Source organism: Eptatretus burgeri, chromosome 1, assembly GCF_056783735.1.
Source record: "Eptatretus burgeri isolate ZD-2024b chromosome 1, Ebu_testis_v1, whole genome shotgun sequence".
In the NCBI taxonomy this organism is placed as follows: domain Eukaryota; kingdom Metazoa; phylum Chordata; class Myxini; order Myxiniformes; family Myxinidae; genus Eptatretus; species Eptatretus burgeri.
In genome coordinates this window covers 18,121,956-18,146,031 of record NC_140961.1, presented here as the reverse complement: position 1 = coordinate 18,146,031, position 24,076 = coordinate 18,121,956, and the positions used below count along the sequence as shown (strand labels likewise).

The following is a 24,076-nucleotide window of genomic DNA, read 5'->3' as shown; positions in this document are numbered from 1 at the left end:
GTAGTAGTAGTAGTAGTAGATCCATGTCAGTAGTAGTAGGTGAGCGTGATGGGGAGGGTGTGGGTGATGGGGAGGGTGTGGGTGATGGGGAGGGTGAGCGTGATGGGGAGGGTGTGGGTGATGATGGATCCTCCTTGCGTCCGCGTCCACGGCCACGGCCAGGAGCCTTCTTGGCAGCATTCTTCGAAGTTTTCTTCGGCATGACGGTGATGTTGACACTTCGATGTCGAGCTTGGTTATGATTAAAATCGTCGAGCGGCAGCGTCCATTTAAATAGTCGAGCGGCAGTGATTTAAATCGTTGAGCGGCAGCCTATTAATAGGCTACGTCACGTGATCGTCGGCGATATGCTGCCGCACGCTATGCATAAAGCTAGACTATCGTTGGGCATAGGTTGTGAATGCCGACAACACGCTAAGCATTCGTTGGTGTAGGTTATCAAAATGTTCTGTGTACATTACTAATACGTTATGCATACGTCCTACTCATTATGAATACGCCCAAAACTGAAAAAAAACATCAATAGTTCAGCGTACGCCAGCATTTTACATACATTTTGATACATTGCCATACGCTGGCTAAAATGTCAAGGTGTGAAAGGGCCCTTAGAGACGAGGATAACGTGTGGAGAGGGGAAGGGAAGGCAGCATGAGGGGAGGGAAGGGAAGGCAGCATGAGGGGAATGGAAGACAGTGCATGGGGAATGGAAGGCAGCATAAGGGCAAGAGAAGGAAGCGTGAGGGGAAGGGGAGGAGAGGCAGAATACCAGGGCATCACCTTGGTGATGAAACATGCCCAAGCAGCAACATTTCCTTTTTAAATGCCATGTTCTTTATAAAACCGGACAGCACCATTTAAAATTAAAACCCGTGCTATCTACCTGTAAAAGCCTTCCTGCATGCAACACCCCCCCCCTCACCCCAAATGTTCCTCCAACCTCCTCAAAGTCCATGCTAAACATGCACGTGCACCGGCGATATACTCATCCTTTCACTCGCAGACATGCACAGATTTCCCCACACCTGCACTGCAGTGGCGCATCCCGCATGGCTTTGATGCCACAGTATGTCCGCTCCCAACGTGGCTTTGGTGCTGCAGCACATCTGCTCCCCACATGCAGAAACACATGGTTCATGAGACGGCTGCATAACCTCCTCCACAGTTCCACACTCCACAAATCCAAATTTCTATGGCATGTCCTCGAGCACTTTTAAGCTTTATCAGATATTTGCATTGCTTCGTTGTCCTCCCCCTTCATGACCGTTGCACAATGTAAACATCATTTCAACATAACATTGCCCTCCCTGTGTTCATGTTATTTCTAGAGCTTTACCCCACAGTAAATTTGTTATTCATTATTCATTAATTAAGCATTCCTGCATCTCACTGGTGCCAACCAAAGTAGCTTCATTTAATTTAACTTGCCAACCAAGTGAAATAAAGAAAATACTAAATTGTTACACAGCTAACACTATATATATATATATATATATATATATATATATATATATATATATATATATATATATATATATATATATATATATATATATATATATATATATATATATATATATATATTCACTATAAAACAACCATCAGTATGCAGTGATCCATTATCAAGTATATTTTAAAGTATCAGAGCAGCAAACAAAAGAGAATGGGTACACAATTCATTTAACTAAGCATGGACTAATAACAAGATCTTTCACCAGGTCCAGATGTGTTTGTACCAGCATGGGGATTATAAATTCGTTATTATTATTGCCCTATGGTTTGACAGTCATGTAGTTTGAAATGTTCACTTTGAGTGGAACAGTGGTAGTGTTGAGCATTTACTTGTGGATTCAGGAGAGCACTTTCTCAATAATGAGAAAGGCAAACAATATATTAATCAATGATCCTAGGTTTCTAAAAGATATGTTATAGTTATATGGTACTAAGAAGACCACATGACATTTGAACAGAGATTATATTCCACTCATTCATAGCCTGTCAAGTAAACATTGCAACAAAGAAACTCACAAACTGCAAGCAGTCCACTCTGCAAATGGAATGAGTTCTGCTTTCTTATTGTCAGACCTATAAGCATGTTTTATGCTGCAGACATTTTAAATCTTTATCTCAACTCTGTGTCAGTGCCTTCACTCATGATGTTTTCTGGTAAACAATTCCTTATTGGTGAGAAAATTACTTTAGCCAATGCTTTACAACAGATTTCATACCTTCATATTGTTTAAAAGCATTTGAAAGCAAATAAAGAGAGATGAGTACATAATTTGTGGACAAAGAGTGCTTATCCCAAAATGAAAAAAAAAAATTTCAGCGTGATAAATACAGAAACAGCAATGCTTTGCGATAGTCATGTGATCCACAGAGCTTTCTATCACTATATACGTCCAAAAATTGTTGGAGTTGCATATTAATCACATGTCACAAGATGGAATTAATTATTTTACTTGCACAGACATTTTGTGACATGCTTACTGTACATACTTTATAGACGATATAACATTCTAAATGGTAGGTACTTTGTAGAAATACGTGTGTATTGTTGAAGTCGATTCTCCCCATGACTGCCCTGCACGGGCAGGGATGACAATTTTTCACCGTGAACAACAGCCATGTAGGTCTGATTGGCCCTTGGACAAATGTGTCTATCGGCACCACCCCCATCTGGCTGATTGACAGTCGCCTGATTCCTTCCCATTCCTTTACAAAGGAATGCAGTTTTGCATACTTTTCATGGAATCCTTTCAAGCTATTAAAATTTCGATCAGTTTGCACATTCCCAATATAAAACGCAGTAGATTGGTGTTTAAACCAAGTTTGGAGCTTAAACCAATTTTGACTTAGGCTGTCAGAAACGAATAAGAAGAATAAGAATGACAAACGGGCACTTTTGGGGGTCTCATTTGTCTTCTTCAGTGATGATATCCCAAAGTTTAATGAAGTTATTGGATGGGGAATTCTCCACAGATGACTGATAGGTAACTTATAGGTTTATACGTTTTGTTTTGGTAGATTTGTTTGAGGATTCATGTTTTATTGAGCCAATGGAGTGTCCGGACCTTCCCTGCAGAAGAAGTCCACTGATTTCTTGATAAATTAGAACTTTACAGAAGAGAAAATACCTTCAAGATTTTGTAAAACTATTAAAAAGGAATTGCATTTCACTAACTGAGATCATGGAAAATAACTTATAAACCAATGTCATTAACGCAAGATGAGGAAAAGGATTTTAAGAAATTCAATATTTGTCATATTTGTCAAGACAGAATTATCTTGACAAAAGTTTGAGACTATTGTCATATTTCAGAAAAAACTACAGAGAACTTGCTGTCCTGGCCCGGCCCTTGTGTCCTGATTCTCGTAAAAAGAAGAACGGTCGAGGCAGCTTACCAACACTCGAGGTTTAAGTGACTCATAACTTTATTTTCAATCACTTGAATATGACGGTAAAAAAAACTATGCTTTGTCACATGAGTACACACAAGTTCAACACAAAAAGTCCTGACCGCCCAAAGTGGAGATGATGCAAAACATGGGCGGAACATAAATCTGCATTTGTTCAATCAAACTTAGTTCCATCACACTTGCTCATCAAAGTTATAATCTCAAATATAAACTTCCTTCTTTCCTTTCTGTATTTCTTCACAACAATGCTCATACGACACACTTTCATTAATTTATACGCAATCACTCGAGGACATTTAAATAAATATCAGCCATATTCCTTCAACAGACCAGAACTATATCTAATTTACGAAATCAATCAATTTCAATGAAGCCCAAAAATTAATATTAGATTTATTGATACATACAAATTTATGGCAAGTCCTTTATCCAATTTAGTATCAAATCTCCAAACTCATTTCCTAAACTAGAATGGCACCTGGTAGAGCACATACTGAAACCTATGCCGGGCTGAACAGTTTGTGTTTTGTATCCCACTGGTAAACTGGATCTGGATCTTCACCAAAATCTAATTAATTTGTCCTTATCACACACCCAACCAATCCACCAAGTTTCGTCGGAATCCATCCATAACGTTTTGAGATATCCTGATCACAGGCAGACAAGGACAAACAGCGGTGAAAATATAACCTCCATTCACCTTTGGTGGTGGAGGTAAATATGGCCAGTCCTTAACCCATCCTTGGCAATAGCAGACCTTTCCAGGTGGTTGCATTCAAACGTCTTGAAGTGTTCTTTGATGCGCTGGCAAAAACTCCTTCCAGTCTCTCCTATATATTCCGCACCACAGACACATGGAACAGTGTATACCACACCTGTGCCATTATTCTTGTGTATTCTGTCCTTTACGTTTGCTAGTGCTCATGTCAAGGTGTGTACAGGTTGAAAGTTCGCCTTCACGTTCAACCTGTACATACCTGCACAGAAATCACGAAATTCTGCAGGAACCACCCAAAGGCTCCTGCATTCTACCTTTTGTGCCAGGATTAGCCCAAAGGATTGGTAGGATTTTGAGATCCGAAGGAGTGAAGGTGAACTTTCAACCTGTACACACCTTGACATGTGCACTAGCTAACGTAAAGGACAGAATACACAAGAATGATTACACAGGTATGGTACACACTGTTCCATGTGTCTGTGGTGTGGAATATATATGAGAGACTGGAAGGACTTTGGGCCAGTGCACCAAAGAACACCGCACGGCCTTTGAATGCAACCAGCCGGAAAGGTCTGCTATTGCTAAGAGTGGGTTAAGGGCTGGCCATATTCTCCTATGGGATAATGTGAACGTTTTGGCTGCATCCCCAAACTGTGTCAGGAGGCGAAACTAGAGGTGGGGCACACTGGATAAACAAGTTCACCTCTGACAAAAGAGGAGGAGGCAGGCACAGCGCAGGCATATGGTCCTCTTTTATGCACAAATACACAAGAGATGTTCCGATGGGGGGAGGAGGAGTGGATGACAGAGACAAAGTGGGATATGATGGTCTTTATTGGATCATTACAAGACCACATACAACGAGGTTTACATGATGCAATTTTAACGAACCTCCTTATGGACGTGAAGAACTTACAACACAAGCTTGCCATTGGCTGATGCTACAATTGGCATCATGTCATGAGGTCTCACAAAAACAACTTTGTGATTGGTCAACTGATATTGCCCACCCACTCCACCTCGGGTATATCTAAGAGGAGGTTAACAAGAAATTTGCTCTTGAGAAGGGCGAGTGGAGGCACGGATAAACCCCGTGTTGCTGGCCAAATGTTGAGCCATTTAGTACAACTAAAAGGTTGGAGGACTTATTATGAATGCTGTGGATATAATTCCAAATTGTCCATCGGTCGGTACTTGACATTATACATATTCTTTCTTGAATAGCCACAAATATATCGCAAATGCTTTCGATGTAAGTACTATCTACATATCACAGACCTGGAGACTGGATATATTACTTTCTTCATGCCTTTTGACAGCTAATCACTGAAATTATTGATGCTGCAGAAATATTATCAGTTTGAAATTATCAAAATTGTTGCACCCATCAAAGGGTAAAAAAACTTATCAAATTGAGAGTAAATTGGAAAAATATTTGAACTTTCTCTTTAGAATCACATTGGAATTTTCAACTAACGGAGATATACGTTTTCACGGCTATGCTATTAAAACTGAAGGTCAAGAGACAAATTGGTCAATATCGTCCAGACCTAAAAGGATAAGTATGCTCTCTGTACAGCCTAAAGAAACAACATTGGTAAAGCAAATGGCAGAATCACGCTGTTCTTGCCGGCATCATGCTGCCACTCTCCCTGAAATTCACATCGTGGTTCCAATCGCATGGAGGGTGGACGATGAATTCATAAAACATCTACTTATGCCTCCCCGAATGTTCAATCAATAGAAAACTTTGGCAATCCGAGAAGTCAACAGGAGCTTCTCGGTATAAGCCCATCCATCATACAGGTTAGCACTCTCCAGACGATTGCCTTGCATGGAGGATGCCAGTAGAGTAGGTCAATATATCCATGGAGTTGGTGGATTTTGCATGCATTTGAATCGTGTTGTTTGCAATCCCAGAGTCTGGGCCAATCCAGTGAGTTCCTTGACGGGTGAGCCACCTGCTTGCTAGGCTGGTATCGCCGTGGAAACCATTCCACGTGCCCCACGGAACCAGAAACCCTTGGCAGGAGAAGCCTGGCAGCTGGCGGGTTACCTGTGATGTGCAACACTCGGCAACAATGGAAATGCCTCACTTGCATGTCGATTTGTGCTTTTTTCCTTTTTGTTTTTTTTAAAACCACCGAGAGCCACAAGTTCTTTCGAAGCGTTTTTACTTATGTATGTTTTGGATGTCGTGTAGAAATCCAAACATTTGGCGTAATCCCTTTTCAGAAGAGAACAAATCTGTCTTTAAAGTCCTCGAAGCTACCTGACATCTCAACAACCTGCATTGAAATTCCTCCAGTTGTAATGTGCTGCCTGGAATATATCACAATTGCTTCTACATCTACTACTCGTTTCTCTGTGGTGTCATTCCCATCATGGTCTGACAAGATAGCTCAGAGGTGGCGTACCCGTTTTTAAGCTGTCTAGTTGAGGGTTGATTCCTGACCCTGCCATGAATTTTCACCCTGGTATTTTAAAAGGCAGGGTCTTGCATCACTGTGTGCCATCCCTCAGATGGGATGCTAAGCTCGGGGCCCATCCACCAGTTGTGGTTGCTGCTTGTTGAAGTGATAGATCCCACATCGTTTATGAAGAGCATTTCATTGTCCCTGACATCCTGGGTAAATTACTCCCCTGACCATACTGCATCTGGTTAATTCAATGGCAAACTACCCAGTACATTTTCTTTTGCAGGAAGTTATTTCAGCAGGCCCTGACACCATGAGAAGGGTGTGGGTTGAATTGATCCATCCTTTCCCTTCATGTATGGCATGCTCTGCTTTTCAGGATGCTTTTTTGTCCTTTAGAAATCGATTGCCATTTGAAAAGTGTGATGAATGTTTAAAAAAGATCACAAAGGGAAATATTGCTCCATCCCTTCTCAATTGTGTATCCACTAGCTTATTGCAATGAGGTATGTGCGTGCGTGCATGTGTGTTTTCATGTGTGTTTGTGCATTTGCATGTACTCACTGTTGCTGATTAATTTCAGTGCGTATAGATGATGAATCTGGCGTTGCCAGGTGGCATCACGGCCCGGATTGCAAAATGCACAGGTGTGTGTCACCTGACATGCGTCCGCAAGTCGACGCCGATTGATTTCTCCTTTTCTTGTATGTTTTGTAAACAAGTGTGGTGTGCACAGCAAGCTGACTTCTGCGGGAAAGCATCGTCAGCATGGCAGCATATCACAGGTACAGCAGCGCTAAATGCACATGCTTGGATTTATAGCAGGAATGGATTAAAGCAACAGAGAAACACTTGTTTTAACGGTGTTGGCGTTTTTCCTAATCCAGGTGTATTGATAACACATTTAATTAGCACGCTGAATTGCCATCTGGGCCCGTCAGGTGTACAATAGCACTTCGGGCCTTTCTTCGATGGATCTAAAGGTCACATCCCATGGCATCGAGCCGTTATGTTTGCTGCCATCGACATATTACGTACTTGAAAGACTTTTGACCACCTGTCCTTCCCACCCCATCCCATGTCCTCCCCCTGAACACCGTCCACCTCCTAACTCGTTTCTTTTTTTCCTCCAACCCACGATGCCCTGCCAGTTCCCAAAATCTAACCTTTCTTTTTTTCCCCACAATCCTCCCTCCTTGGCATTTATAACTGATTTGTGTTTCACACCCTCGTTTACCCCCTCTTGTTAAGTTTTCCTCATTCCTGATGAATTCCCTCTAGTTTGAATCAATGCAAAGATAATGCAGCAGTTACAAATGGAGGATGGTGCAATTCATTTCCAATTTAATTTCCATCAACTTTAACTTTTCATGGTTCAAACACATCTGCACATAGCATCTAACTTTGCGGTCGTGCCTTGACCTTTGACTTTTGAGAGTCAGCATAGCACAGCATAGCTTCATCAGTGACAAAACAAACTGGTCCCTCTGCACCCCCCAAAGCGATAAAAAAGACATGGTCCATGCTTTATCATCCATCAAGATGACAGTAATGGACTTGTAACAAAAGTGGCTGAAAATTGCTTCTTTTAAACACCATGTTGAGAGCAGCTTCTGGAAACTCGCACTCAAATATCTACCTTCTCCTTGCGTAAAACGTACCAATTATTCCACACTGGAAATTTTCACACGAAGAAGTTTATCTTTGCAATCTCCCCAAGATTATAACAGACGTATAGCCCTCTGCCTCTTAGAAATGTCCACAGATCTTCATCGGGGTCCTTCCAGTGTCTTTTTTCGATGAAGATCTCGAACCATTTTCACACATCTTGTTATTACATCTGCCGACGAAGGTGGATGGAGGTTACATTTTCACATCTGTCTCTCGTTCTGTGAGTTCAAAAAGTTAAAGACCGATTTGGCCAAAACTTCTTGGACAGGTTGGGTGTGCGACGAGGACAAATTGATTAGATTTTGGTGAAGATCAGGATGCGGATTCGATACTTTTTTAAATTCTCTTCTACTTTCATCAAATCATGAGTGCCTCTAGTTATCATTATCAATTTAATTGCTTCTTGGGTCTCTTTTCTTATTTATATAAATGACATGGTTAGGTTAGGCATGGGAGCGCAAACCAACCAGAGCAGCGTGTCTCACTTCACTTTCCGTCGGTATTCCAGGGGCCTCCATCTGGCAATCTCTGAGGCATATGCCTGGCCCATCCCCATCTTCTTGAGATGCTGATCAAGTCGCTGCAACCTCGAGGCATGCGGTCATCCCGTTGGCCATCTCCACTCATGAGGCTCTCTCACTGAGAGAATCTGGTGAGCAGGATCAGCGGCAGGAAATCAAACCACGTCCATACAGCCACAGCTGACGCTCACGGACTATAGAGGTAGCAAATCCTATTTGAGTCTCTCTCAGCAACCACTTATTGGACACAATGTCTGACCAGCAATAGCCAATGATTCTCTGAAGAGACCTGGTACCGAAGAAGTTAAGTCTTCGTCTCAGATCATTTGTCAAAATCCAAGTCTCACATCCATAGAGAAAGACTGGAAGCACAAAGGACCTGAACACTTGGACTTTCTTCCTCCTACACAAGTACCGACAGCACCACACCTCATGATTCAGGGAATCCATGACTTGCCAGGCCCATCCAAGACGTCTATTGACCTCCAACTCACAACCTGCGGAGACACAAATATCACTGCCAAGGTAAGGGAATCTCTCCTAGACATCAACATCCTCACCACAAACAGGTACACACAAGATGGCAGCATCCAATGTCATTGAAAGCCTGGATCTTTGCTTTGACCCAGGAAACCCAGTCCCAGCAGCTCAGATTCCATATTCAGTGCCTCGAGGGCCCCTACAAGGACATCCAGTATTTCCACAAGTATGACTATCATCTGCAAAATTAAAATCAGAGATCTTGACATTCCCAAGCATTGCACCACAGCTTGATCTCTCTGACATCCTCCCCAAAATCCAGCCCATGCAAGTGTTGAAGAGTGTGGGGGCCAATACACACCCCTGACAAACTCCAGTAACACCTGGAAATAAGTCCGAGATGGAACCATCACACCTCACAGCACTTTCTGCACCATAGTATAGTCTAGAAATTAGATTGATCAACTTTGGTGGCACCCTGCGAAGACCGAAAATCCTCCAGAGGGCATCCCGATTCACTGAAATGAATGCTTTGCAGAGATCAACATAGGCTGCAAGCAGTCCCTGCCAGAACTCTCATCTGCTTTCGGTGAGGACCCAGAGAGCAAGGATACCGTCAATTGTTGACTTCTTTGGTCGAAAGCCCAACTGTTCTGAGCGCTGGTGCTCAAGCAGATGGTGGTGAACCCTATGAAGGATTATCCTAGCAAAGACCTTGCCCTTTTTCACCCCTCGCTAGTTGTTGCAGTCCTGGCGATCACCCTTCCCTTTTCAGAGAGGGACAACGAGGCCCCTTTTCTAGTCAGTTGGAATGATGCCTGTGTTCCAAGTGGAGCAAAGAACTGCATGCAATGTCATGAGTACAGCATTTCCACCAGCCTTGACAAGTTCAGCATGGATGCCACATATCCCAGGGGCTTTACCCCCATTCAAATGGTTCACTTCAGCCTGTGTTTCCACAAATGAAAGTGGTCCACAGTTGAATGGAAGGTCAGCAATGGGGATAGTTATACCCTCGACATCCAACTCAACAGCTGGTGGGTCAGCCTGGTATAGCCGCTTAAAGTAACTGGCCCAGCAGGCCTTCACTTAGGATTCCTCTTTCAAGAGTCCACCATACTCTGCTCTAACAGCAGCACACTGAGGGACAGGCTTGGAGGAATGCAATGCCCGAATTTCTCTGTAAGCAGAATGAGAATCACTTGTCCACAGGTGATGCTCCACCCATTCACAGATTCCTCGTGCATAGTCCTCCTTGTCTGCAAATGCCATGGAGATCTCAGAATGAAGGAGTGCCAGGATTGGGCTTGATATTATCACGTTAGACGGGGTTCATGAACATGGCCTTTCTGAACCGGAAAGTCTCAGACCATCCGAGGATTCCGAAATGATATTATAAGTTCACGGCATTCTTAATGTTACATTCCCCAAGGAACATTCAAATGAAAGCTAAACCTGGCGGTGAAACAAGTCGGAGGAAAAAGGCAGGAAGACGCTTCTTATAATGAGAATGGTTTATTATAAGGGAAAATCTGATATGGGTATCGACAAGACAACAGATCCAGAACAGATATGATGCACAAGGACACACAAATGGAGAAGGAAGGACATGCAAACTTATGAACAACATAATTAAATATAGCCCCTTAATGGCAGGAAAATACCGGACTAATACATGAAGAACTAGAAGGGCACTTGGTAGAGCATATACCTCCGCCTGGTCCACGAGAACATATCGGGCCCAATATATTTTTGAAATGTCATGCTATATATCGTTTTTGGCCGTATCTCTCAATGTTGATGAATCACTTTAAAAATTAAATAATTCTCCTATCCAGATCCAGATTTGGATCTTCGCCAAAATCGAATCAATTCGTCCTTGTCATACATCCAATGTGTATGACAAGTTTCATCCAAATAACAACCTTTTGAGACATCATACTATATATCATTTTTGGCCATATGAATGGTGAAGAATCACTTTAAAATTCTCGTTGCTGGATCCGCATCCAGATCTTCACCAAAGTCTAATGAGTTGGCCCTTGTCACACACCCAACCGGCCCACAAAATTTCATCCGGATCTGTCAAATTTTTGAGATATCCTGCACACAAACAAACAAACATTATAAAAAAAACCGACAGAGAGGGATGAAAATTTAACCTCCTTCACCTTCAGGGGCAGAGGTAACAAAGGGGCAGGTGAAGACTTATGCAAGCATGAGTCGGTGGAGTGCAAGTCACTGGCACACATGACTGCTGCAGCAGGATGAAAATGAGGAGAGATGAGGACGGCAATGGTAAGACGTGCACATGGCTCTTAGAAATAATCCTTAATGCTTGAAGCAGAGAGAGTGGGGAGAGAGATGTTTCTTCCAAGGTCCAAGTCCAATTGGATGGCCACTGCCTTTGAAGTCTCTGGGACTGCCTTCATGGGTGGCAGGTCCCATCATTGGCAACCCACTGGTGTGGGCAACATCTTTATTCAGGCTGTCCGCCCCCACAGGGCAGACCCTAAAGGAAGTGTTAAAGCCCCAGTCAGGCCTATACAGCCCATATCACCACCATGGCCTGCAATCCACTGGCCAAAAAATTTGTGGTGGTGATGGTTCCTTTAAAGTGCAAAGCACTTTCTGTTTGCCTTTGGTACAAAAAAATCCACAACATGGCCTCATCTATTCACAGGAGGTTTTACACGATACAACCTTACACTATCTGTTTCATAACGGATACTCACTGCCTCCTCGGTGCACGATTTCCAAGAGGACTTACTGCTGACAAATAGCTAATACAGGCCATAAAGCTAGGCTAGTCAACCACATGGTTCATACTCATCTTACCACAACATACTTTTGGATACTCCCCCCCCCCCACTCCTTCCACATAACATCATGCTTACACATGAGAAAGTGTCAGTTTTACCCTCTTTTTTTCTTACCTCTGGGGCCATTCAAGTCAGGTTACATCTGTGACCTGCTACAGGTACCATGTAAACCTGTACTAACCTGTTCCATGGTCGGGTTGTCGGCGAATAAACCATCTCCCCCACCACGTTTTTTGGTGAGGAGGATGTTTGGATATGGACAGCCAGCAGGATTAAAAACAAAACCTGTCAAAGGGCGGAGGAGCTCCTTGTGAGCCAACGGCCATCCATATATAGTGCCCAACTGTGTATGTGGACGTCCTCCTGCAGTTGGGTTACTTTTTTATCAGAAGGTTGGTGGCAGGATTTGCACTCTGGCCACCGTAAAACCCTTCATTCCGCAAAACACAAAAACGCTAAAAAAAAAAAAAAATCTGAAAACCCACTCCGTGGGAGTACCCCCTGTGCAGATTCCCTTCACAAGGCAGCTCATCGGATGATGGGATTGGGGCAAAGCCTTTGGGACCCCCAATCTTTGATGATAGGAGGGAAACCACGGGGTAACATTCCTCGGTCAGATTGTGGAAGAGTGTGTTGGAGTGGTGCTGAAGTGTCGTCCACCAGACGATGGTTTCCTTGGGTTAATCTTAGGCGGTCCCTTTGGTTGGGTGCCTGGAATGTCCTATCTCTAAGAGAGGATGATCAACTGTCTCTGTTATCATCTGAGCTCAAGCATTTGACATCGGTATTGCAGCACACTCTGAGGTTCGGAGAGCGGATTGCGGCAAGATCATGGTGGGTGGTTACACCTACGATTGGTCTGGTCGCACTGATGGATACCATACTCAAGGAGTTGCTGCAGCTGTGTCCAAGAAGCTGATCCCAATGATAATTGAGGTAAAACCGGTCAACGAGCGCATTATGAGACAAGATTCATCACTCCTTCGGTGTCATTTCCCTGGTCTCTGTCTCTGCTCCGACTGAGGAGTGATCTCACCGTGAAGTATGCATTCTATGCCACGCTCGAGTCTGTGGTTGATCAGTGCCCCAGACGAGATACACTTCTAGTCTTGGGGGATTTCAATGCATCGACTGGAACTGATAGGGATGGTTATGAGGTGTGTGTTGCTCCCCATGGGTCAGGAACTATGAACCAGAATAGCACTAAGTTCCTTGACTTTGCAAGAAGTCATGGACTTAGGGTGGCTGGTTCATAGTTTCAGCGCCCATAAGCTAATCGCTGGACTTGGTATTCCAACGCTGGCGGTGTGGCAAAGAAGATTGACCATGTCCTTGTTGATGGTTTCTGGAGGATGATCCAGAACTGCAGGGTCTACCGGTGTGCTCAGTTCCTCAATACTGACCACCGGCTTGTTGTAGCAACTCTAAAGCTTCAGCTTAAATCCGGGAGATTGGTACCATCCCAGCCTAGGCTGGATGTTTGCAAGCTCAAGGATGAGAGGGTAGCTGAGGAGTTTGCGAACATGCTGAGTGGACATTTGGGGGATATGGGTGCTTTGGGGGGTCCTGAAGAGTTGTGGAGTACTTTCAAGACCACCGTCCTTGATGTTGCCGGTGGATGTCTTGGAACTCACTGCAGGGCAAAGAAGAATTTTGTCTCTCAAGGGACACTGGATACCATTGACCAGAGTTGCAGGGCCAGGCTGAATGGCAGAGCTGAGCTGTTCAGGGAGCTGAGGCGTAAAACTGCACGTGCACTAATGGTGGACAAGGAGGCCTATGTGCGAAGAATCTGTGAGGTGGTAGAGCATTACCTGTGGACAGGTGATTCCCGTCCCGCTTACAGGGGGAATTCGCACATTGCGTTCATCAAAGCCCATCACTCGGAGCACTGCAGTTAGAGTAGAGAGTGGTTGGCTCTTGACAGAAGAGTCTGAAGTGAAGGCCCCCTGGGCCGGTTACTTTGAGCGGTTTGTACCAGGCTGATCCACCAGCTGTCGAGTTGGATGTCAAGGGTGTTACAATCCCTGTTGCTGACCCTCAAATCAACTGTGGTCCACCTTCGCTTGTGGAAACACGGGCTGCGGTGAACCGGTTGAAATGCAGTAAAGCTCCTGGGATCTGTGGAATCCATGCTTAACTTCTCAAGGCTGGTGGAAATGTTGTACTCATGTCGCATGCAGTTCTGTGCTCTGCCTGGAACCCAGGCATCATCCCAACGAACTGGAAGAGGGGCCTTGTTGTCCCACTCTTGAAAGGGAAGGGTGATCGCCAGGATTGCATCAACTACCGAGGGGTGACACTGCTCTCAGTGCCAGGAAAGTCTTTGCTAGGATAATTCATGATAGGGTTCGCCACCATCTGCGTGAGCACCAGCATCCAGAGCAGTCAGGCTTTACACCAAAGAGGTCAACAATTGACGGTATCCTTGCTCTTCGGCTCCTCACCGAACGCAGACGAGAGTTTCGGCAGGGGCTGCTTACAGCCTATGTTGATCTCTGTAAAGCGTTCGATTCAGTGAATCAGGATGCCCTCTGGAGGATTCTTGGTCTTTGTGGGGTGCCACCAAAACTGATCGATCTTATGTCTGGACTGTACTCTGGGACTGAGAGCGCTGTAAAATGTGGTGGTACCATCTCTGACTTATTTCCAGTTGTTGCTGGAGTTCGTCAGGGGTGTGCAATGGCCCCCACACTTTTCAGCACTTGAATGGACTGGATTCTCGGGAGGATGTTGGAGAGATCAAGCTGCAGTGCATCGTTTGGGAATGTCAAGATCTCAGACCTTGATTTCGCAGATGATGCAGTCATCTTTGCCGAGACTTTAGATATCCTTTTGGGGGCCCTCGAGGTGCTGAATGAGGAGTCGGAGCCGCTGGGATTACGGTTTTCTTGGGTCAAAACAAATATCCAGGCTTTCAATGACATCTTGGATGCTACTGTCCGGTCTGTGTCTGTTTGTGGTGAGGATGTTGAGGTCGTGAAGAGATTCACTTACCTTGGCAGTGATATTCATGTCTCTGCTGGCTGTGAGTCAGGGGTCAATAGACGTCTGGGTCGGGCCTGGGGAGTCATGGATTCACTGGATCATGGGGTGTGGCGCTGCCGGTACCTGTGCGGGAGGACGAAAGTCCGAGTCTTCAGGTCCTTGGTGCTTTCATTCTTGCTCTATGGATGCGAGACTTCCACTCTGACCAAGGATCTGAGACGGAGACTTAATTCCTTTGATACCAGGTCTCTTCGGAGAATCCTTGGCTATCGCTGCTCGGATTTTGTGTCCAAAGAGCGGTTGCTGAGAGAGACTCGGATGAGATTTGTTACCTGCATGGTCCGTGAGCATCAGTTGCGGCTGTATGGACATGTGGCTCATTTTCCTGATGCTGATCCTGCTCACCAGATTCTCTCCGCGAGGGAGTCTCGTGGGTGGAGGAGGCCAATGGGCTGACCACGTGCCTCCTGGTTGCAGCATGTTGACCAGCATCTCAAGAAGATGGGGATGGGCCTGGCATCTGCTTGGGGGATGGCCAGACGGAGGCCCTGGAGTACCCGTGGAAAGTGGACGCAGCGATGCGCTGTTCTGGCACATGCTCCCATACCTGACCTGGGGCCATCTACATAGATGGTTGAATACATGGCAGAAATTCTGACACCTTGATGTGGAAATCCTCAGACCATGGAGGAGCAGTCTATCTCCAACTACTGGGCTTTGAGGTGGATGCCCCATACTATAGGGATTGGCCCCATATCCGAGCCCAATGCCTCGAGGTGGAGGTGACAGACCATGGAGGATGGGCTTACCTCCAAGACCCAGGCCTTAAGATGGAGGTCCCATGCAATGGAAGATGGGCTCATCTACCAGCCCAGTGCATCGAGGTGGAGGTCACAAGCCACAGAGGATGGGCCCACCTCTAATTCCTCAAGGTAAAGGTTCTCTGTCCACTGAGGATTGGCCCACACGCAATACCCAGATGTTGAGGTAAAAGTCACATCAATCTTGGTGCAATACCGGGACCAAGCGTGTTCTGATTCTGTGAGGTCACCAGTTTAATTTCGATCTCCAAGCTGAATCAAAAAATAAAAAAGACTTTGAAAATAGCACAACTTGCTTCCATGATTGACGCTCAGTATTTATAATCATAGAGCATGGATAAAACCCATCGGTTAGCATCCATGTGGAGGAGGAAATTTATCCTTAATTACACCAATGAATGCACAAAGAAACATTATGTCGAAAGGATGGTAGACTGGTACTTAAGAGTGCTTTTGGTAAGTGACCACTTATCCAAGCTCAGTGGCTGTGTTTGGCTGAAGTCAAGTCCTGTCTTGTCTTGCGGATTATTTTGTTAACATGTGTGCATGATTTGTATTGCAACTCCTCCATGAGCCTTAGACCCCTCTAGAAAAAAAAATGATGGAGAATGGAAATATGTACATTCAAACCCCAAGCCTTGAGATGGAGATCCGAATGCCACAGAGGACGAGGCCTTACCTCAAGCCATGGCAGTGAGCCAGTGTGCCACACGAGATGCAGAAATCAATGTCGTCCCTCAAATGGACGTTAAATAGGAATCCCATCTGCCAGCATTCATGCTAACCCACTACCAATGATGCTACCCCACAGCCCCACAGCCCCATGTGTACGAAGAAGAATAAGTAGTGTCATGTGTCTGTGTTCTATTAGTGTCCTTTTGTCTGTGATGTTTGATCAGAAAAGGTGAACATGTGTACAACAGATTTCAAAATATGTTTGTGAAAAAGTCAGGATTCTTTTACTTCACCTCTCATGAAATTAGCTTATCTAAATAACAAAAGTAACTCCACATTCACAACAATGAACAACAAAGTGAACAATATGCAATTTTAGAGTAGTCATTTTCCAGTTTTTTGAACTGGGAGAAAAAAAAATCCTTTAGTTACTGTGGAGCCACAACCTCCCCCACCCCCAACTCCCACACTAACCCCCCCCCCCTCTCTTAAAGGCTCGTTGATCATCCACGCTAGGTCAAACACTTGCGGACATGTAGGAACATTCCATGTTCTATAACTATAACCCGACATAAACCATCTCAATGGATCATTCATTCACTGTAAGTGTAAAATAATGTTTAATAACTATCACACAAATCCATGTTGATTGTTTTATCTAATTCAGTGGAACTCTTTAAAAAACCATGAACGAGGCAAAGTTAAATACAAAAGTATTTTATCTGTTTAAAGTGTAAAAGTCTATGATCTGAAACTCCTGTTTTTCTATTTCTTGATTTGAGGATTAACTAATAATTTTCTCTGCCACCAAAGGTTGAAAAAGTTTATGTTTTTACCCCCGTTTGTTACTTGCAAAATGGAAGATTTTTCAAGTATATTTGTTTGTCAAGTTTGTTATTCTGTCTGTCTATCTGTGTGTCTATCGCCTACAGGTCATAATTCCAAACTGATCGTCATGAAACTTTACAAAGCTGTCGAGGTAGTCTCAATTGAGAAGCCTATTGATTTTGATTTCACTGGATTGGGAAAACCAACTATTTTTGAGGTCAAAAGGTCAAACTTATAAAATCATCAATTTTTAACTGAAAAATCATCAATTTACATCCTATTAAGTTGACAGTTTAACAGGATGTGTATAGTCCATCACTAAATTGGGAAAGCAACTATTTTTGAGGTCAAAAGGTCAAAGGTCAACTCAAGGTCAAACTTCTAAATTCAATTTCAATCTGAAAAATAATTTTCATCCAATTGACCTGAGCTTTTGATTAAGATTGTCAATTTTAATCTTAATGAAATGCATAATTTGATGTGTCCATGGCAACCTTTGGAGAGGGGGTGGATTTTGCAAGTTTTGTGCTCTGCATGACGTCATTTTCTTGTTTGTTTGTCGGTTTGTTTGTCTGTGAGCAGGATATCTCAAAAAGTTATGGACGGATTTAGACGAAACTTGGTAGACAGGTATGTTGTGTGACAAGAGCGAACCGATTACATTGTGGTGAAGATCTGCATCTGAGAATTTTTTTAAATTTCAGTGGTTCTACACCTTTGAGAAATGGGGCCAAAATGAAATATAGCATAATATTTCAAAAAGTTATGGACAGTATGACAAAACTTAATGGATGAGTTGGGTAGGTGACAAAAACAAGCCGATATGATTTTGGTGAAGATTCGGATGCAGCTCCGGCCTATCAGTAGGAATCAAACTATAAACTGTTCAGCCTGGCGGAGGTAAGTGCACTACCGAGTATCGTTCTAGTTGTGAAATGGAACCACCTGATGTCAAAGTTTTCATCTCTCTTTGTAATATTTTTTGTCTCCCCATTGTTTAAAAGTTATCATATTTGTGGAGCTTAAAAAATATGAATGTTCATTTTTTGATAATATACAGCACACACATCGATGCAGTTATCCCAAAATAAGTGACTTCACACTTTGCTTGCACTTTTCAGAGAATCTGTGTTTCTTGCTGATTTTCTTTGCCAAGGGGTAAACTCCTTTGATCAGATTCTCATCCTCCCTATTGTGCAGACCAAAAAAGCCCTTTGAATTCCACTTGTTTGAACCTTTGATGAAACACCTCACAGGCATGCACTTTAACGCGGATGAACATAAAGAGATTTTGGAAGTGTGTTATTGGCTATATGGACAAGTAACCTGTACTGTGAAAATGGTCAACTCTCCCCTTCATGGGCCTCGATCTTGTAAAGAAAAAAAAAGTACACAAGGCTCAGATATGAGTTTGACCACCGAGTGGAATGTGCAGTCATTGAGTGCCAGATATGAAGTATTTGAAATTATGGAGGGCATCATGCGACTGCAATATGCACAAGGTGAGTGCAGAGTACAGCTGAGCAGAAGTCAATGCAGAGATGTTCCACGACAACTACATGTAGCTTTACACGTAATGCAAAGCTACATGTAGTAGTGGAGTGGGCAATTTTGTTCAACTGCTCTCACTGGTGTGGATTTGATTTGGACAGCTACATATCAGGAAATTTCAATCCTCCGACAACGGAGTGGCCAACTGAAAAAACTATCCTTTAGTTATTGTGGAGCCACAAATGTGTGTTCCATTGGGCTCCATTGCTAAGGAAACCTTAATCCGCGTGTGTCATCTGCTCGTCAAACACCATACCTGTGGTAACCAAAGTTCACTAATGAACCACTCTATCTCTCTATCCTTGGGGCTGATTGAACATTGGGCTGTTAAGACCATGCACTTGATGCTGCAGAGATTCATAAGTGGGCGGAAGAAGTCCGTTAAGTACAATTTGCCCATTGGGTGACAGCTGCCTAAGTTGGAATGTTGATGTGGATATCAAAATTAAATACACCTTCCAGCTCAGGTGCAGTCTGTGAGAAACACAGAACTGCCCACTGCATAAGTGTCAGCTGCTACACTGCTAATTTCAGCTTCAGTCAACGCACATAGTCTTTCAAAGCCATTTTAATTATTTGCAATTGCCAGCACACCTCCTGGGGAAATTAATCAATCAACGGATGCATTTCTGACTCCTTAGCCATCATCTCTGTTGAGAGATGCCTTTACTCTTTTTTTTCCCCCTTTTTTACAGAAAGGAGATTGAAGGAAAAACAAATATGATAACAAAGCTAAACACGTGTACAAACAAATACACCCTGACTCAAACGGCAATAATGCATGGCCATACAATAAACATTTTCTGTTTGGGGATGACTGAGTCATCAATGTTGGGAAGTGCCCTTATTATAGAAAGAAACAGCTGATAAACCCAACCTTTTTACAAAGCTTCCTCTTCTTCTTCACAAGGCATATTTTGGAAACCTGTCCCTCACCGAAGCATTTGGTTTGTCATCCTTCCTCTGGTTCCTGCAGCATGACTTTTCTGCATGCCTTGAACCAAAATTCCTTCCACCCATCCCATGATCTGTATCTCAGAATGTTAATGAAGGGAACCTTGAGAAACCCAGTTTGCAAAGGTCATTTGTGCATGACACTCAAATCCCCCCACCCCTTTTTTCTGTTTTTTTTTTTTGCATACCAAGTCGAGTCTCATGTAAGAGCGAATACATATAAACATATGACAAGGCAGAAGACAAGAGGGTGACAGAGGGAAGCACAAAATAGTGGGGAAAAATAGACAATAGGATATTTGTGCAAGGGAGAAGGATGGGGTGGGGAACATGGGGTGAACAAGATGGTACTACAGGGACTTTCAGGAAGGAAAATAGGGAATTTGAATGAGGTGTGGTTGGGGTGGATTAACGGGGGTAGAAAAGATTGTGGTTTTGGATAGGGGAGATATGAGGTGGTGGTGATCAGCTGTTTTGAAGACCTGGAGGGAGGAGTGGGATTGAAGAGAGTGTGGGAGTTTGTTCCAGAAGCGTGAAAAAAGAGGAACGAAAGAGTGAAGGTGAGCAGTGATTCTTGATTTTGGTAGTTTTACCAGAAGGGGATTTTGGTGGACATTGTGCACCCTGAGGAAATATAGGGGGGCAGATCACAGACATAGCAAGGGGTGGGGGGGGCAAGGCCGAAGAGGAGACGGCAGAAGACAGAAAGACCACCGACCTGCCTCCGGTAAGACTGTGAGAGACCCAAAGACAGCTTCATCACGGGAGATACCAATGATCCTAAAAGCCTTGGTTTCCACAGCGTGAAGTCGAGCGAGGTGTGAGGCAGGAGCACCAGAGGAAGTGCAGTCCTCCATTAGACTGCAGATGAAAGCTTTGTAAGTGGTTAGAAGCTCGGGTGTGCCAAGGAAGGATGTTGCACGACATAGAATGCCCAGTCGGTGACTGGTTTTGGAGGCCAACTTGGTGGCTTTACCAGGAAAGATCATGGCAGACAGTGAGAGCCAAAAGCTTGAGTGAAAGGACTCTTTCAAGAGGATTGTGGAGAAAGTATATGCAGTGGTTTTCCAGATGGTCCTTTCGGAGAGACATGTTGAGGGTGTGAGATTTGTAATGATTGAAAGACATATTCCAAGTGTTTTACCAGTTTGTGATTTTGTGCAGGTCTGCAGAGAGTGAAGGCTGCTGCCTGCCAATCAGAGGGATGAGAGATGGTACGGCAGAGGGTGGAGTAATCAGCAAAGAGATAAAGAAGATTTTCCAGATATCTGAGATCCTTGATGAAAACCAGAAAAATCACAGGCCAAGAACGCTGCCTTGGGGAACTCCAGCCTGGACGGGAAGAAGAGACGAGAGAATTCTATTAAGAGCCATGCATTGACTGCGACAGGAGAGAAAGTCCCTGAGCCATGAGTGGAGATTACCTTGGATACCATAACAAGAGAGTTTCGTTAGCAGTCAGTGCCATACCATATCAAAAGCTCACAATATGTTGAGGGAGATGGCTCTGATCTCATGTTTGGCATTTATGACCTCCATCCATTGTTGGGAAAATCGAAGTAGCATGTCCTGGATTAAGTGACCTGGTCTAAATCCAAATTTGGATGGTTGAAAATCAAGCAAATTGATGGCCCTTCATGTTATTTTGCAGTTTCAAATCCATTCAGATTTGAATGGATTTGAATGGTCATGGAGTCAGACATCTCCACGACCTCTCCTTCAAGTCCTCGTCATACCAACCCCACCCCTTATACATCTCCCCCTACTTCAGTATCCCTTCACTTCATGTCCCCCCTTTCTGCATCCCCCCCTCACCCCACAATCTCCAAGCTTCCCCTACACCCCACCCTCTCCAAACTTACCCTCACCCCACCCTTTCCAAATTTCCCCTCACCCCAAGCTTCCCCATCCCCAACCCTTTCCACGATTCACTCGCACTCCAAGCCCTCAAAGCTTCACCCAAACACACTCCATCAATGTTTCCCTTCTTGGATTTTCTCTTGTCCCCACCCCTCTCACCTTCCCCCTCATCCTGAACGCTCCCATATTCCCCCCAGTCCTGCCCCTCCCCATCTTCCTCTGCGTTCAGACCGCTCCCATTTTCCAACGCATCCTACTCCGTCCCATTTCCCCCCCCCCCGGTGCCACACCCTCCCTTCCACCCCCTGGTGCCACACTCTCCCATCCCCCCGCCCCGTGCTAAACCCTCCCACTTTCCAACGCATCCCACTCCGTCCCATTCCCGCCCCCGGTGCCACACCCTCCCGTCCACCCCCCTGGTGCCACACCCTCCCATCCCCCGCCCCAAACCCTCCCACCCCTCATCTTTCCCTCCATCCTGCACCTTCCCCGCCTCCCACCCCATCCCTCACCCTCCGAACTGCCCATTTCCCCTGCACCCTCTCAATGCCTCCTCTCCCGTCCCTCATTGTGTGGACCTCAAACATCCAACCTGGGAGATCTCAATCCAGGCAGCTGCTGACAACCTGGATATCAACTGTTTCCTTCCACAGAAACACAGAGTCCTTCCTCTTTCAGGGCGTCCCTGACTCCGAAGTGTCTATCTGTCAGTTAAAAGTGAGATGTTGTGGTAAATTTAAGCATTAGTAAATGCATGTAAATGAACAATTAAATGGACGGTTACATGTTATAAGTTTTGTTTAACACAGATCGGTAAATTGTACAATCAAGTGCTTGATGTAATGAGCTCATTTTGACTGTAGATGGCAGTATTGTACTGTAAACGACCTGGTGAGATTTGTGAAGGTGCTGGAATGTTCTCAGATGAAACTTCCAGTATGGACGAGAATCGCATTTGCTGGAACGCATGGGATTGTTCTGTGATACTACACAAACCCGCGAGAGGGAGGTGTAAAGAGACAAGAAATGCGTTTCCATCATCCCCATGCTCGATTTAACCCAGATGAGTGAATGAGGTGTTGATGTCCAGAGTGGTTGTTAACGTGTGGAGCCAAATATAATGAGGTTGATTAAAACTCATTAAGATTGTGTATCGGGAAAGAATTATGTTGAGCACTTTAATCATCCTTGTGAATCGGCCAGTCAGTGTACGAGTGAGAACACCACGACAAGCAATCGTTCAACAGCCATGGTAGACGAGGTGAACATGTGTGAGTTGTGCCAGTAGAACAGAGACACTGGCAGAAATAACTCAATGCAGGAATCGGAGTTGGACATTGTGTGTAGTGGTGAACTTCCTCATTGAACTTGGTATCTGTTTATTTGAAATACAAGTTTCAAAAACGTTACCCTGTTGATGTGCTCATTGTAACATCACTCAGAAGTTACAGACACCAACTGACAAAGATCCATTCAAGTGGTAGCTGACCGTTACGATCGTCGATACTCGTGAAGCAGCTCAAACCTTGGATTACAACTGTTAAAGAACATGCTGGGTTTGGCACCACGAACAACATATGTAGACAAAAGGGAAGGAAACTCCCAAAGGTGTGCATATTCCCCCACCCCTGACACTCTCCCTGGCTATTGTCTCCTCTGATTATGTAGGCCTGAAGTCCATCCTGGTGGCCGAGTTGCTCTTTACATCAACTCAATTTCTCACCAGCGTTGTACTGATCTCACTCCTCGAAACCACCAGAACTGCCTTTGTCTGCACCTTCCCCTCCGCTCCCTCTGTCTGTGTGTTGTACAACATATCATTTCGTCAATGTGCAGTGATTGAATTCCTTGTGAAGGAGAACAACTGAGCTGCAGATGTCTACAGCCGATTGAGTCCGGTGTACGAAGATGTCTGCATGGGAGCTAGCAGAGTCAGAAGGTGGATGAAACACTTCAAAGATGGAAACACATCGCCGATCAGCCACGCTGTGATTGGCCGAGAAGCGCCATGACTGACCACAAAGCGCAGAAAGTTGATGCGCTCATCAATGAGAACTGAAGGAGATCACAACGCAGCTTGGCATTGGACACCATTCCGTACAGGAGATAGTGACCTTGGGATATTGGAAAGTTTGTTCCTGTTGGGTTCCCCATTTGCTTACAGAGGAACACAAAAACAAACACAAGGATGTCATCACAGTTGCTTCAACAACATGCTGCCGAGGACAATGACTTCATATTCCATAACATGAGTGGTGATGAAAGCTCGTTCCACAATAATGACCCAGAAACCAAGCAGCAAAGCATTGAAAGGCATCACTGCACATCTCCAAAAAAGAAGGCCATAAGAGCA

General features: G+C 44.4%; 1 long non-coding RNA gene across 1 annotated transcript in view; it reads right to left on the bottom strand.

Moving 5' to 3' along the window:
* Positions 1–1,067: 1,067 nt before the first annotated feature.
* Positions 1,068–24,076, bottom strand: part of LOC147033954 (uncharacterized) — a 164,308-nt gene continuing 141,299 nt past the window's right edge. Inside the window, exon 4 of the long non-coding RNA XR_015056230.1 lies at positions 1,068–1,103. This is a non-coding gene — a long non-coding RNA (uncharacterized LOC147033954). The remainder of the gene's footprint in view (positions 1,104–24,076) is intronic.